Source organism: Salmo salar, chromosome 13, assembly GCF_965601325.2.
Source record: "Salmo salar chromosome 13, fSalSal1, whole genome shotgun sequence".
Taxonomy (NCBI): Eukaryota; Metazoa; Chordata; class Actinopteri; order Salmoniformes; family Salmonidae; genus Salmo; species Salmo salar.
The window spans coordinates 1,344,189-1,361,676 of record NC_138303.1 but is presented as its reverse complement, the minus strand read 5'-3'; positions in this window follow the sequence as shown (position 1 = coordinate 1,361,676).

The window sequence follows — 17,488 nt, the reverse complement described above, 5'->3', positions numbered from 1 at the left end:
GAGGGTAGTGATGCATGACATCGTACCGCTTGCTGAGCATATCGCTTACGGTCTGGGAAAATAGACAGTGTAGCTTTTCACCGAGCTGAAGCTCATCATCCTGTTTGTACTGTGTGTAGTGTTCTAGAAAGCTTGCGCATGTGACACCCTTCGACATACACATTGCCACAAAATCACCCTGGGTAGCTACAGATTGCAGGTCTGGGATTTGCTCCAAAGAGTCAAAATATATGTCTCTTCCCAGTAGGCAGGTTGTGTTACCCAATCCCCCGATGGTAACATCAGCTAGTACCCTGGTGAGGTGGCCTGTTGTGTCATTAAAGTCTGAGGCTAATATGGAGGCACGCAACAGGTCTCCTCCTCGCAGGGTTAACCTGTTAGGGCTAGGGGGCAGCATTTGCACGTCTGGATAAAAAAAATGTACCCAATTTAATCTGGTTACTAATCCTACCCAGTAACTAGAATATGCATATACTTATTATATATGGATAGAAAACACTCTAAAGTTTCTAAAACTGTTTGAATGGTGTCTGTGAGTATAACAGAACTCATTTGGCAGGCAAAACCCTGAGACATTTTCTGACAGGAAGTGGATACCTGATGTGTTGTATTGACTTTAAACCTATCCCATTGAAAAACACAGGGGCTGAGGAATATTTTGGCACTTCCTATTGCTTCCACTAGATGTCACCAGCCTTTACAAAGTGTTTTGAGTCTTCTGGAGGGAGATCTGACCGAACAAGAGCCATGGAACGATGATGTCCCATTAGACACCTGGCGCGCGAGTTCATGTTGGGTACCCTCGTTCCAATACGTTATAAAAGAGTATGCATTCGTCCACCTTGAATATTATTCATGTTCTGGTTAAAAAAGGCCCTAATGATTTATGCTATACAACGTTTGACATGTTTGAACGAACGTAAATATATTTTTTCCCCTCGTTCATGACGAGAAGTCCGGCTGGCTTAGATCATGTGCTAACAAGACGGAGATTTTTGGACATAAATGATGAGCTTTTTTGAACAAAACTACATTCGTTATGGACCTGTGATACCTGGAAGTGACATCTGATGAAGAGAATCAAAGGTAATGGATTATTTACATAGTATTTTCGATTTTAGATCTCCCCAACATGACGTCTAGTCTGTATCGCAACGCGTATTTTTCTGGGCGCAGTGCTCAGATTATTGCAAAGTGTGATTTCCCAGTAAGGTTATTTTTAAATCTGGCAAGTTGATTGCGTTCAAGAGATGTAAATCTATAATTCTTTAAATGACAATATAATATTTTACCAATGTTTTCTAATTTTAATTATTTAATTTGTGACGCTGACTTGACTGCCGGTTATTGGAGGGAAACGATTTCCTCAACATCAATGCCATAGTAAAACGCTGTTTTTGGATATAAATATGAACTTGATAGAACTAAAAATGCATGCATTGTCTAACATAATGTCCTAGGAGTGTCATCTGATGGAGATTGTAAAAGGTTAGTGCATCATTTTAGCTGGTTTTATGGTTTTGGTGACCCTGTCTTTGACTTGACAAAACATTACACACAACTCTTGTAAATGTACTGTCCTAACATACTCTAAATTTATGCTTTCGCCGTAAAACCTTTTTGAAATCGTAAAACGTGGTTAGATTAAGGAGATGTTTATCTTTCAAATGGTGTAAAATAGTTGTATTTTTGAAAAATTTGAATTTTGACATTTATTTGGATTCAAATTTGCCGCTCTTGAAATGCACCTGCTGTTGATGGAGTGCACCACGGGTGGCACGCTAGCGTCCCACCTAGCCCATAGAGGTTAAAGCACTAGGAGACGTGTTCCACATGTGCCACTGGCCAGTGCGGCACCCTAGGGTGAAGTAACAAGTCACCGGATGTTACTATCATTTAGGGTATATTGTCTCAGTTTCAGAACCTGTGCCTTCTTCACGTTAGACTGCATGATCCCCACACAAGAGACATATTAGGTGGGAACAGACAATACATCGGCTTATATATGAGGGATTGCGTTGCTGTTCACATCATGGGCTATGTGATAGGGGTTGGATATATGCACTGTATGTTACACAGAGTAAAGCAATAACACATATCCATGTCAAAGGTGTTGGATTTTATTGGTACACACAATGGGACATTCACCTGTTGTACATGGTAAATAAAGAATTGAGTGGTTGTGTGTAAACGATAACAACAAGGTCTATGTACATTCCAATTATACACCCAGTGGTTAGTGTTTCAGGACCGGTGTTTTATAGTTACACCTTTAGGTCGTACAGACTAACTTTAAGCTTGATTATCAGCTCTGTCATTTTCCTATAGCAATCAGGGGCATGAGCTCCGGACAAGTTTCCACACATGTAACACCAGTGCCGTTCAGCCAGTGTGACATATATTAGGAACTTCACTTCAACTGTAGGACGATTATAAGGGTCTGGGGCAGTAATCACGTGTGGGTGCGCTATGAACCCCCTGCGGAATCTCTCTTGTCCTATCTCAATCTTTAGCCGGTCAGGGTTGTAGTTTGCCTTTAGGTATGGACACTCTCCTTTGGTAAAGAATGCGTGTTGATTCAGGAACGTGTCACCTGGCACAAAGTCTGATATACCCAGATTGCAACTGGAACACTGGTGACTGTCTCCCTTTCCGGTGTATTCCATGTTGGTTGGGTCTCCCAACCAGGCAAACCTCGATAGGTTGGATCTGCAGCCTACAACACTGTCGGATTCAGTGTTGGACGCTGATGTTACCATAGCCTCCTGTCTCGGAGGCAGCCCCATCATCATTGCTTCGCAAGCAAAGAAAGACTTGTCACCAGGTTGCACGTTCTTCCCTCCGTTTGTTGCTGTCATCCATCTAATACGACCCGGCATGTTTGCATCCCAGTATGGGTCGATACCGGTTGCACGGTATTCTCCATTTCTGAAAACTATATCAGAGTGGATTGTGGGTTCTCCCAAAGGTACATGTTATTTCGGTGGCCATTCCATTGTGGTATCTTTCTCTGCACGTTCACACTGAACTGTATTACAGAGTGCTACCTTACCATGACACTCTGTATAGTCAGTAAATATGGTAACACAAGGTTATAACAACTGGCAGATAGTTTGAGGGATTCATCTCCTTGCGTGATGTCCTCTTATTTGCGTAAAGTGAGCAATGGCCCCATTGGAGAGAGCTTTGGTTTTATACTCCGTGCACTTGAAACAACTTCATGGCTCATGTTTGCAAACTGAGTCGACCGTTGAATATGATGTGTAGAAAGAATGGTTTCCAGGGTCCCCATCGGCCATAGTAGTGACTGAGATGTAATCAAAGGCACGTATAGATTGAGAACCCTGCCCTGTTGCACAAGAAGGACACAATTTACACAGTCCACTGAAGTGTGTATATGCACACATGCAAATGGCACTCGGTACATAAGCACACATCTGTCGATACCACATAAACCGATCCCAGAGAGGCCCGAGTCTACAGGCAATTTGCTGAGATACACTTAGCGCCTCCAGTCCTCACACCCTCAGGGGGTAATATCAGTCCATTAGCTATACACACAAAAATAACCCCACGTTGGTTAGATAGGTTTCAACAGAGACATTGCCAACCTCTGAAAAGCTCTCTGACAGCAACTCTCTTTGCTCTCTAATCAAACTCTTAGGACAACCTAAGCTTAGCCCCTATTCTCGTAACTCCATCGAACACCTCAGGATACCACAGACTTCACTTTCACTAAGGCTATGGCAGGCTGGTACGACTGCCTCCTCTTGAAGGACAGGACCCTGACAGATTACGAGAAGGAAAAGCTGGACCGTGTGAACGTGAGAGCTGGCAGCGCCGAAGGCGGCCATGTGACGATAGGCCCAAAGGACAGTCTCTTCACCAGACCCATGTATGTGCCGTTAACGCACTACCACCATCTCGACGCCCTATTAGCCATCATGGCGTGCTACGTCTCCCCGGGAGTGAAAAGTTTGTACGACTATCCCGTGAGGCATGTTCACACTGAACCAGGGCAGCTGCTCCATCATGCATCACAATCCCCTGTCAAGTCAACGTGGAGAGGAGAAGAGTAAGCAAAGTGTAGATACGATAAGGGTAAAAGAGAATATTACCATCCTATTCACACTACACCCACAAGTGGAAAGACACTGGTCCACCCTGGACTTGGTCCCCCCCCCCATAGCCTTATGCGGCCAGGGACCACAGCCAGCCCTCAAGGCATGGACTCCACCGCCAGCTACCAAGACCTGAGGCTCATTTCAAAGCATTACACATTCACTGTACAGCATGTATGCACTATGGTGATGACACAGAATATGAATAAAAAGCTTAACAGCCCTTCTCACAGTTCAGTGCCATGTTGTTACATTGACTATTCATCTCTACCCCTACACCTGTCTTTCACTCCTTACTTTGCAAGGCATACCTCGCAGTGTTTCATATCCCACATAGGAATATGCACTCCCAGCACTTACAGAGACGAGTGGTAGCACTATGCATCACTTTCCCAACCCTATTGCAGGTATAACTTAGTGTTTACATTGGGAGGGAGAAATGTAGCACATACCCCTGACAGACATGGTGAATTAGTCAGTCCTAGCAAGCAAAACTCCCGAATGCACTCTGTGACACTGAGACAGAATAGCATATTGTAGCCGAAGTCAGGTGCATATATTATAGACACAGAGATAGTTAGGCAGGGAATAGGAGGACAGTGTGTACGAGAGACAACCCAATAGACATTGGGGCGAGGTGCAGCAACTATTACCTACATTGGATAAAGCAGGACATTAAACCAACAGTAGGGGGGAGCGACGGGAAGGTACATTTCCAAACACACCGGGTGACAGGACGGTCAGGAATACTATTATCACACTCACCAGACACAGTGTTCCTAACCAACAGATATGTTATTTATATAGTTTTAGAATACTTTTAGAAATAGTTAGTTGATTACGGGGCCACCTGGCTGTTCGCGAAAAGGGCCCTTGGTCGGAATGTGGCGCGTGTGAGTTCTGGGGCAGGACGTTCCAGTGGTATCCACCTGGTGGTAGTGTGGTATAACAAATAAATGTAATAAAACATTTCACAAAAAATTGCAGATTTCTATTTTTGTCACCAAAAACGATGACTCCGATCATGCCGAAATAGCGACATTCTGGACAAGCCTAAAAAAAACCATTTTAGAACCATTTTCACAAAAAATTTTAGATTTTTTTTTTTCATTTTCGTGACACAAAAACAGTGACCGGTCATGCCGAACTAGCAACATTCTGGACAGGCCTAAAAAAACAATTTAAAACCATTTTCACAAAAAATTGCAGATTTCTATTTTTGTCACCAAAAACGATGACTCCGATCATGCCGAAATAGCGACATTCTGGACAGGCCTAAAAAAACATTTTAAAACCATTTTCTCAAAAAATTGCAGATTTCTATTTTTGTCACCAAAAACGATGACTCCGATCATGCCGAAATAGCGACATTCTGGACAGGCCTAAAAAAACATTTTAAAACCATTTTCACAAAAAAATGCAGACTTCTATTTTTGTCACCAAAAATGATGACTCCGATCATGCCGAACTAGCGACATTCTGGAAAGGCTTAAAAAAAAAACATTTTAAAACCATTTTCACAAAAAAGCGCAGATTTTTTTTTTCCATTTTCGTGACACAAAAACAGTGACCCCGGTCATACCGAACTAGCGACATTTTGGACAGGCCTAAAAAAAAACATTTTAGAACCATTTTCACAAAAAATTGCAGATTTTTTTTTTCATTTTCACGACACAAAAACAGTGACCCCGGTCATGCCGAACTAGCGACATTCTGGACAGGCCTAAAAAAAACATTTTATAACCATTTTCACAAAAAATTGCAGATATTTTTTTTTTCATTTTCGTGACAGAAAAACAGTGACCCCGGTCATGCCGAACTAGCGACATTCTGGACAGGCCAAAAAAAAAAATGTAAAACCATTTTCACCAAAAATTGCAGATTACTATTTTGTCCCTAAAAACGATGACTCCGATCATGCCGAAAAAGCGACATTCTGGACAGGCCTAAAAAAAAATTTAAAACAATTTTCACCAAAAATTGCAGATTTCTATTTTTGTCACCAAAAACGATGACTCCGATCATGCCGAACTAGCGACATTTTGGACAGGCATAAAAAAATATTTTAGAACCATTTTCACAAAAAATTGCAGATATTTTTTTTTCATTTTCGTGACACAAAAAAAGTTACCCCGGTCATGCCGAACTAGCGACATTCTGGACAGGCCTAAAAAAAATAATGAAAACCATTTCCACAAAAAATTGCAGATTTCTATTTTGTCCCTAAAAACAATGACTCCGAACATGCCGAAATAGCGACATTCTGGACGGGCCTAAAAAAAATGTTTAAAACCATTTTCACAAAAAATTGCTGATTTTTTTTTTTCATTTTCGTGACACAAAAACAGTGAAACCGGTCATGCCGAACTAGCGACATTCTGGACAGGCCTAAAAAAAACATTTTAAAACCATTTTCACAAAAAATTGCAGATTTCTATTTTTGTCACCAAAAACGATGACTCCGATCATGCCGAACTAGCGACATTTTGGACAGACGTAAAAAAAACATTTTAGAACCATTTTCACAAAAAAAGCTGAGATTTTTTTCATTTTTTGACACAAAAACAGTGACCCGGTCATGCCGAAAAAGCGACAATCTGGACAGGCCTAAACATTTTTTTTAAAACCATTTTCACAAAAAATTGCTGATTTTTTTTTTCATTTTCATGACACAAAAAAAGTGACCCCGGTCATGCCGAACTAGCGACATTCTGGACAGGCCTAAAGAAAACATTTTAAAACCATTTTCACCAAAAATTACAGATTTCTATTTTTGTCCCTAAAAACGATGACTCCGATCATGCTGAAAAAGTGACATTCTGGACAGGCCTAAAAAAATTGTTTAAAACCATTTTCACAAAGAATTGCAGATTTTTTTTTTTTCATTTTCGTGACACAAAATCAGTGACACCGGTCATGCCGAACTAGCGACATTCTGGACAGGCCTAAAAAAATAAATAAAACCATTTTCACAAAAAATTGCAGATTTCAATTTTGTCCCTAAAAGCGATGACACCGATCATGCTGAAAAAGCGACATTCTGGACAGGCCTAAAACAACATTTTAAAACCATTTTCACAAAAAATTGCAGATTTCTATTTTGTCCCTAAAAACAATGACTCCGAACATGCCGAAATAGCGACATTCTGGACAGGCCTAAAAAAAATTTTTAAAACCATTTTCACAAAAAATTGCAGATTTTTTTTTTTCATTTTCGTGACACAAAAACAGTGAAACCGGTCATGCCGAACTAGCGACATTCTGGACAGGCCTAAAAAAAACATTTGAAAACCATTTTCACAAAAAATTGCTGATTTTTTTTTTCATTTTCGTGACACAAAAAAAGTGACCCCGGTCATGCCGAACTAGCGACATTCTGGACAGGCCTAAAAAAACAATTTTAAAACCATTTTCACCAAAAATTACAGATTTCTATTTTTGTCCCTAAAAACGATGACTCCGATCATGCTGAAAAAGTGACATTCTGGACAGGCCTAAAAAAATTGTTTAAAACCATTTTCACAAAGAATTGCAGATTTTTTTTTTTCATTTTCGTGACACAAAATCAGTGACACCGGTCATGCCGAACTAGCGACATTCTGGACAGGCCTAAAAAAATAAATAAAACCATTTTCACAAAAAATTGCAGATTTCAATTTTGTCCCTAAAAGCGATGACACCGATCATGCTGAAAAAGCGACATTCTGGACAGGCCTAAAACAACATTTTAAAACCATTTTCACCAAAAATTGCAGATTTCTATTTTGTCCCTAAAAACAATGACTCCGAACATGCCGAAATAGCGACATTCTGGACAGGCCTAAAAAAAAATTTTAAAACCATTTTCACAAAAAATTGCAGATTTTTTTTTTTCATTTTCGTGACACAAAAACAGTGAAACCGGTCATGCCGAACTAGCGACATTCTGGACAGGCCTAAAAAAAACATTTGAAAACCATTTTCACAAAAAATTGCTGATTTTTTTTTTCATTTTCGTGACACAAAAAAGTGACCCCGGTCATGCCGAACTAGCGACATTCTGGACAGGCCTAAAAAAACCATTTTAAAACCATTTTCACCAAAAATTACAGATTTCTATTTTTGTCCCTAAAAACGATGACTCCGATCATGCTGAAAAAGTGACATTCTGGACAGGCCTAAAAAAATTGTTTAAAACCATTTTCACAAAGAATTGCAGATTTTTTTTTTTCATTTTCGTGACACAAAATCAGTGACACCGGTCATGCCGAACTAGCGACATTCTGGACAGGCCTAAAAAAATAAATAAAACCATTTTCACAAAAAATTGCAGATTTCAATTTTGTCCCTAAAAACGATGACACCGATCATGCTGAAAAAGCGACATTCTGGACAGGCCTAAAACAACATTTTAAAACCATTTTCACAAAAAATTGCAGATTTCTATTTTGTCCCTAAAAACAATGACTCCGAACATGCCGATATAGCGACATTCTGGACAGGCCTAAACATTTTTTTAAAAACCATTTTCACAAAAAATTGCTGATTTTTTTTTCCATTTTCGTGACACAAAAAAAGTGACCCCGGTCATGCCGAACTAGCGACATTCTGGACAGGCCTAAAAAAAACATTTTAAAACCATTTTCACCAAAAATTACAGATTTCTATTTTTGTCCCTAAAAACGATGACTCCGATCATGCTGAAAAAGTGACATTCTGGACAGGCCTAAAAAAATTGTTTAAAACCATTTTCACAAAGAATTGCAGATTTTTTTTTTTCATTTTCGTGACACAAAATCAGTGACACAGGTCATGCCGAACTAGCGACATTCTGGACAGGCCTAAAAAAATAAATAAAACCATTTTCACAAAAAATTGCAGATTTCAATTTTGTCCCTAAAAACGATGACACCGATCATGCTGAAAAAGCGACATTCTGGACAGGCCTAAAACAACATTTTAAAACCATTTTCACAAAAAATTGCAGATTTCTATTTTGTCCCTAAAAACAATGACTCCGAACATGCCGATATAGCGACATTCTGGACAGGCCTAAACATTTTTTTTAAAACCATTTTCACAAAAAATTGCTGATTTTTTTTTTCATTTTCGTGACACAAAAAAAGTGACCCCGGTCATGCCGAACTAGCGACATTCTGGACAGGCCTAAAAAAAAACATTTTAAAACCATTTTCACCAAAAATTACAGATTTCTATTTTTGTCCCTAAAAACGATGACTCCGATCATGCTGAAAAAGTGACATTCTGGACAGGCCTAAAAAAATTGTTTAAAACCATTTTCACAAAGAATTGCAGATTTCTTTTTTTCATTTTCGTGACACAAAATCAGTGACACCGGTCATGCCGAACTAGCGACATTCTGGACAGGCCTAAAAAAATAAATAAAACCATTTTCACAAAAAATTGCAGATTTCAATTTTGTCCCTAAAAGCGATGACACCGATCATGCTGAAAAAGCGACATTCTGGACAGGCCTAAAACAACATTTTAAAACCATTTTCACAAAAAATTGCAGATTTCTATTTTGTCCCTAAAAACAATGACTCCGAACATGCCGAAATAGCGACATTCTGGACAGGCCTAAAAAAATTTTTTAAAACCATTTTCACAAAAAATTGCTGATTTTTTTTTTTCATTTTCGTGACACAAAAACAGTGAAACCGGTCATGCCGAACTAGCGACATTCTGGACAGGCCTAAAAAAAACATTTGATAACCATTTTCACAAAAAATTGCTGATTTTTTTTTTCATTTTCGTGACACAAAAAAAGTGACCCCGGTCATGCCGAACTAGCGACATTCTGGACAGGCCTAAAAAAAACATTTTAAAACCATTTTCACCAAAAATTACAGATTTCTATTTTTGTCCCTAAAAACGATGACTCCGATCATGCTGAAAAAGTGACATTCTGGACAGGCCTAAAAAAATTGTTTAAAACCATTTTCACAAAGAATTGCAGATTTTTTTTTTTCATTTTCGTGACACAAAATCAGTGACACCGGTCATGCCGAACTAGCGACATTCTGGACAGGCCTAAAAAAATAAATAAAACCATTTTCACAAAAAATTGCAGATTTCAATTTTGTCCCTAAAAACGATGACACCGATCATGCTGAAAAAGCGACATTCTGGACAGGCCTAAAACAACATTTTAAAACCATTTTCACAAAAAATTGCAGATTTCTATTTTGTCCCTAAAAACAATGACTCCGAACATGCCGATATAGCGACATTCTGGACAGGCCTAAACATTTTTTTAAAAACCATTTTCACAAAAAATTGCTGATTTTTTTTTCCATTTTCGTGACACAAAAAAAGTGACCCCGGTCATGCCGAACTAGCGACATTCTGGACAGGCCTAAAAAAAACATTTTAAAACCATTTTCACCAAAAATTACAGATTTCTATTTTTGTCCCTAAAAACGATGACTCCGATCATGCTGAAAAAGTGACATTCTGGACAGGCCTAAAAAAATTGTTTAAAACCATTTTCACAAAGAATTGCAGATTTTTTTTTTTCATTTTCGTGACACAAAATCAGTGACACAGGTCATGCCGAACTAGCGACATTCTGGACAGGCCTAAAAAAATAAATAAAACCATTTTCACAAAAAATTGCAGATTTCAATTTTGTCCCTAAAAACGATGACACCGATCATGCTGAAAAAGCGACATTCTGGACAGGCCTAAAACAACATTTTAAAACCATTTTCACAAAAAATTGCAGATTTCTATTTTGTCCCTAAAAACAATGACTCCGAACATGCCGATATAGCGACATTCTGGACAGGCCTAAACATTTTTTTTAAAACCATTTTCACAAAAAATTGCTGATTTTTTTTTTCATTTTCGTGACACAAAAAAAGTGACCCCGGTCATGCCGAACTAGCGACATTCTGGACAGGCCTAAAAAAAAACATTTTAAAACCATTTTCACCAAAAATTACAGATTTCTATTTTTGTCCCTAAAAACGATGACTCCGATCATGCTGAAAAAGTGACATTCTGGACAGGCCTAAAAAAATTGTTTAAAACCATTTTCACAAAGAATTGCAGATTTTTTTTTTTCATTTTCGTGACACAAAATCAGTGACACCGGTCATGCCGAACTAGCGACATTCTGGACAGGCCTAAAAAAATAAATAAAACCATTTTCACAAAAAATTGCAGATTTCAATTTTGTCCCTAAAAGCGATGACACCGATCATGCTGAAAAAGCGACATTCTGGACAGGCCTAAAACAACATTTTAAAACCATTTTCACAAAAAATTGCAGATTTCTATTTTGTCCCTAAAAACAATGACTCCGAACATGCCGAAATAGCGACATTCTGGACAGGCCTAAAAAAATTTTTTAAAACCATTTTCACAAAAAATTGCTGATTTTTTTTTTTCATTTTCGTGACACAAAAACAGTGAAACCGGTCATGCCGAACTAGCGACATTCTGGACAGGCCTAAAAAAAACATTTGATAACCATTTTCACAAAAAATTGCTGATTTTTTTTTTCATTTTCGTGACACAAAAAAAGTGACCCCGGTCATGCCGAACTAGCGACATTCTGGACAGGCCTAAAAAAAACATTTTAAAACCATTTTCACCAAAAATTACAGATTTCTATTTTTGTCCCTAAAAACGATGACTCCGATCATGCTGAAAAAGTGACATTCTGGACAGGCCTAAAAAAATTGTTTAAAACCATTTTCACAAAGAATTGCAGATTTTTTTTTTTCATTTTCGTGACACAAAATCAGTGACACAGGTCATGCCGAACTAGCGACATTCTGGACAGGCCTAAAAAAATAAATAAAACCATTTTCACAAAAAATTGCAGATTTCAATTTTGTCCCTAAAAACGATGACACCGATCATGCTGAAAAAGCGACATTCTGGACAGGCCTAAAACAACATTTTAAAACCATTTTCACAAAAAATTGCAGATTTCTATTTTGTCCCTAAAAACAATGACTCCGAACATGCCGATATAGCGACATTCTGGACAGGCCTAAACATTTTTTTTAAAACCATTTTCACAAAAAATTGCTGATTTTTTTTTTCATTTTCGTGACACAAAAAAAGTGACCCCGGTCATGCCGAACTAGCGACATTCTGGACAGGCCTAAAAAAAAACATTTTAAAACCATTTTCACCAAAAATTACAGATTTCTATTTTTGTCCCTAAAAACGATGACTCCGATCATGCTGAAAAAGTGACATTCTGGACAGGCCTAAAAAAATTGTTTAAAACCATTTTCACAAAGAATTGCAGATTTTTTTTTTTCATTTTCGTGACACAAAATCAGTGACACCGGTCATGCCGAACTAGCGACATTCTGGACAGGCCTAAAAAAATAAATAAAACCATTTTCACAAAAAATTGCAGATTTCAATTTTGTCCCTAAAAGCGATGACACCGATCATGCTGAAAAAGCGACATTCTGGACAGGCCTAAAACAACATTTTAAAACCATTTTCACAAAAAATTGCAGATTTCTATTTTGTCCCTAAAAACAATGACTCCGAACATGCCGAAATAGCGACATTCTGGACAGGCCTAAAAAAATTTTTTAAAACCATTTTCACAAAAAATTGCAGATTTTTTTTTTTCATTTTCGTGACACAAAAACAGTGAAACCGGTCATGCCGAACTAGCGACATTCTGGACAGGCCTAAAAAAAACATTTGATAACCATTTTCACAAAAAATTGCTGATTTTTTTTTTCATTTTCGTGACACAAAAAAAGTGACCCCGGTCATGCCGAACTAGCGACATTCTGGACAGGCCTAAAAAAAACATTTTAAAACCATTTTCACCAAAAATTACAGATTTCTATTTTTGTCCCTAAAAACAATGACTCCGAACATGCCGATATAGCGACATTCTGGACAGGCCTAAACATTTTTTTTAAAACCATTTTCACAAAAAATTGCTGATTTTTTTTTTCATTTTCGTGACACAAAAAAAGTGACCCCGGTCATGCCGAACTAGCGACATTCTGGACAGGCCTAAAAAAAAACATTTTAAAACCATTTTCACCAAAAATTACAGATTTCTATTTTTGTCCCTAAAAACGATGACTCCGATCATGCTGAAAAAGTGACATTCTGGACAGGCCTAAAAAACTTTTTTAAAACCATTTTCACAAAGAATTGCAGATTTTTTTTTTTCATTTTCGTGACACAAAATCAGTGACACCGGTCATGCCGAACTAGCGACATTCTGGACAGGCCTAAAAAAATAAATAAAACCATTTTCACAAAAAATTGCAGATTTCAATTTTGTCCCTAAAAACGATGACACCGATCATGCTGAAAAAGCGACATTCTGGACAGGCCTAAAACAACATTTTAAAACCATTTTCACAAAAAATTGCAGATTTCTATTTTGTCCCTAAAAACAATGACTCCGAACATGCCGATATAGCGACATTTTGGACAGGCCTAAAAATACATTTTAAAACCATTTTCACAAAAAATTGCAGATTTTTTTTTTTCATTTTCGTGACACAAAAACAGTGAAACCGGTCATGCCGAACTAGCGACATTCTGGACAGGCCTAAAAAAAACATTTTAAAACCATTTTCACAAAAAATTGCAGATTTCTATTTTTGTCACCAAAAACGATGACTCCGATCATGCCGAACTAGCGACATTTTGGACAGGCCTAAAAATACATTTTAAAACCATTTTCACCAAAAAATTACAGATTTCTATTTTTGTCCCTAAAAACGATGACTCCGATCATGCTGAAAAAGCGACATTTTGGACAGGCCTAAAAAAATGGTTTAAAACAATTTTCACAAAAAATTACAGATTTCTATTTTTGTCATCAAAAACGATGACTCCGATCATGCCGAACTAGCGACATTTTGGACAGGCCTAAAAAAATATTTTAGAACCATTTTCACAAAAAAAGCTCAGATTTTTTTTTTTTCATTTTTTGACACAAAAACAGTGACCCCGGTCATGCCGAACTATCGACATTCTGGACAGGCCTAAAAAAAACATTTTATAACCATTTTCACAAAAAATTGCAGATATTTTTTTTTTCATTTTCGTGACACAAAAAAAGTGACCCCGGTCATGCCGAACTAGCGACATTCTGGACAGGCCTAAAAAAACATTTTAAAACCATTTTCACAAAAAATTACAGATTTCTATTTTGTCCCTAAAAAAGATGACTCCGATCATGCCGAACTAGCGACATTCTGGACAGGCCTAAAAAAACATTTTAAAACCATTTTCACAAAAAATTGCAGATTTCTATTTTGTCCCTAAAAACAATGACTCCAAACATGCCGAAATAGCGACATTCTGGACAGGCCTAAAAAAAATGTTTAAAACCATTTTCACAAAAAATTGCAGATTTTTTTTTTTCATTTTCGTGACACAAAAACAGTGACCCCGGTCATGCCGAACTAGCGACATTCTGGACAGGCCTAAAAAAAACATTTTAAAACCATTTTCACCAAAAATTACAGATTTCTATTTTTGTCCCTAAAAACGATGACTCCGATCATGCTGAAAAAGTGACATTCTGGACAGGCCTAAAAAAATTGTTTAAAACCATTTTCACAAAGAATTGCAGATTTTTTTTTTTCATTTTCGTGACACAAAATCAGTGACACCGGTCATGCCGAACTAGCGACATTCTGGACAGGCCTAAAAAAATAAATAAAACCATTTTCACAAAAAATTGCAAATTTCAATTTTGTCCCTAAAAACGATGACAACGATCATGCTGAAAAAGCGACATTCTGGACAGGCCTAAAACAACATTTTAAAACCATTTTCACAAAAAATTGCAGATTTCTATTTTGTCCCTAAAAACAATGACTCCGAACATGCCGAAATAGCGACATTCTGGACAGGCCTAAAAAAAATTTTTAATACCATTTTCACAAAAAATTGCAGATTTTTTTTTTTCATTTTCGTGACACAAAAACAGTGAAACCGGTCATGCCGAACTAGCGACATTCTGGACAGGCCTAAAAAAAACATTTTAAAACCATTTTCACAAAAAATTGCTGATTTTTTTTTTCATTTTCGTGACACAAAAAAAGTGACCCCGGTCATGCCGAACTAGCGACATTCTGGACAGGCCTAAAAAAAAACATTTTAAAACCATTTTCACCAAAAATTACAGATTTCTATTTTTGTCCCTAAAAACGATGACTCCGATCATGCTGAAAAAGTGACATTCTGGACAGGCCTAAAAAACTTTTTTAAAACCATTTTCACAAAGAATTGCAGATTTTTTTTTTTCATTTTCGTGACACAAAATCAGTGACACCGGTCATGCCGAACTAGCGACATTCTGGACAGGCCTAAAAAAAACATTTTATAACCATTTTCACAAAAAATTGCAGATATTTTTTTTTTCATTTTCGTGACACAAAAAAAGTGACCCCGGTCATGCCGAACTAGCGACATTCTGGACAGGCCTAAAAAAACATTTTAAAACCATTTTCACAAAAAATTACAGATTTCTATTTTGTCCCTAAAAACGATGACTCCAAACATGCCGAAATAGCGACATTCTGGACAGGCCTAAAAAAAATGTTTAAAACCATTTTCACAAAAAATTGCAGATTTTTTTTTTTCATTTTCGTGACACAAAAACAGTGACCCCGGTCATGCCGAACTAGCGACATTCTGGACAGGCCTAAAAAAAACATTTTAAAACCATTTTCACCAAAAATTACAGATTTCTATTTTTGTCCCTAAAAACGATGACTCCGATCATGCTGAAAAAGTGACATTCTGGACAGGCCTAAAAAAATTGTTTAAAACCATTTTCACAAAGAATTGCAGATTTTTTTTTTTCATTTTCGTGACACAAAATCAGTGACACCGGTCATGCCGAACTAGCGACATTCTGGACAGGCCTAAAAAAATAAATAAAACCATTTTCACAAAAAATTGCAGATTTCAATTTTGTCCCTAAAAACGATGACACCGATCATGCTGAAAAAGCGACATTCTGGACAGGCCTAAAACAACATTTTAAAACCATTTTCACAAAAAATTGCAGATTTCTATTTTGTCCCTAAAAACAATGACTCCGAACATGCCGAAATAGCGACATTCTGGACAGGCCTAAAAAAAAATTTTAATACCATTTTCACAAAAAATTGCAGATTTTTTTTTTTCATTTTCGTGACACAAAAACAGTGAAACCGGTCATGCCGAACTAGCGACATTCTGGACAGGCCTAAAAAAAACATTTTAAAACCATTTTCACAAAAAATTGCTGATTTTTTTTTTCATTTTCGTGACACAAAAAAAGTGACCCCGGTCATGCCGAACTAGCGACATTCTGGACAGGCCTAAAAAAAAACATTTTAAAACCATTTTCACCAAAAATTACAGATTTCTATTTTTGTCCCTAAAAACGATGACTCCGATCATGCTGAAAAAGTGACATTCTGGACAGGCCTAAAAAACTTTTTTAAAACCATTTTCACAAAGAATTGCAGATTTTTTTTTTTCATTTTCGTGACACAAAATCAGTGACACCGGTCATGCCGAACTAGCGACATTCTGGACAGGCCTAAAAAAATAAATAAAACCATTTTCACAAAAAATTGCAGATTTCAATTTTGTCCCTAAAAACGATGACACCGATCATGCTGAAAAAGCGACATTCTGGACAGGCCTAAAACAACATTTTAAAACCATTTTCACAAAAAATTGCAGATTTCTATTTTGTCCCTAAAAACAATGACTCCGAACATGCCGATATAGCGACATTCTGGACAGGCCTAAAAAAAATGTTTAAAACCATTTTCACAAAAAATTGCAGATTTTTTTTTTTCATTTTCGTGACACAAAAACAGTGAAACCGGTCATGCCGAACTAGCGACATTCTGGACAGGCCTAAAAAAAACATTTTAAAACCATTTTCACAAAAAATTGCAGATTTCTATTTTTGTCACCAAAAACGATGACTCCGATCATGCCGAACTAGCGACATTTTGGACAGACGTAAAAAAAACATTTTAGAACCATTTTCACAAAAAAAGCTGAGATTTTTTTTTTTCATTTTTTGACACAAAAACAGTGACCCCGGTCATGCCGAAAAAGCGACATTCTGGACAGGCCTAAACATTTTTTTTAAAACCATTTTCACAAAAAATTGCAGATTTTTTTTTTTCATTTTCGTGACACAAAAACAGTGACCCCGGTCATATCGAACTAGCGACATTTTGGACAGGCCTAAATAAAACATTTTAGAACCATTTTCACTACAAAAAGGTCAGATTTTTTTTTTTTCATTTTTTGACAAAAAAACAGTGACCCCGGTCATTCTGAAAAAGCGACATTCTGGACAGGCGTAAAAAAAAATTTAAAAACCATTTTCACAA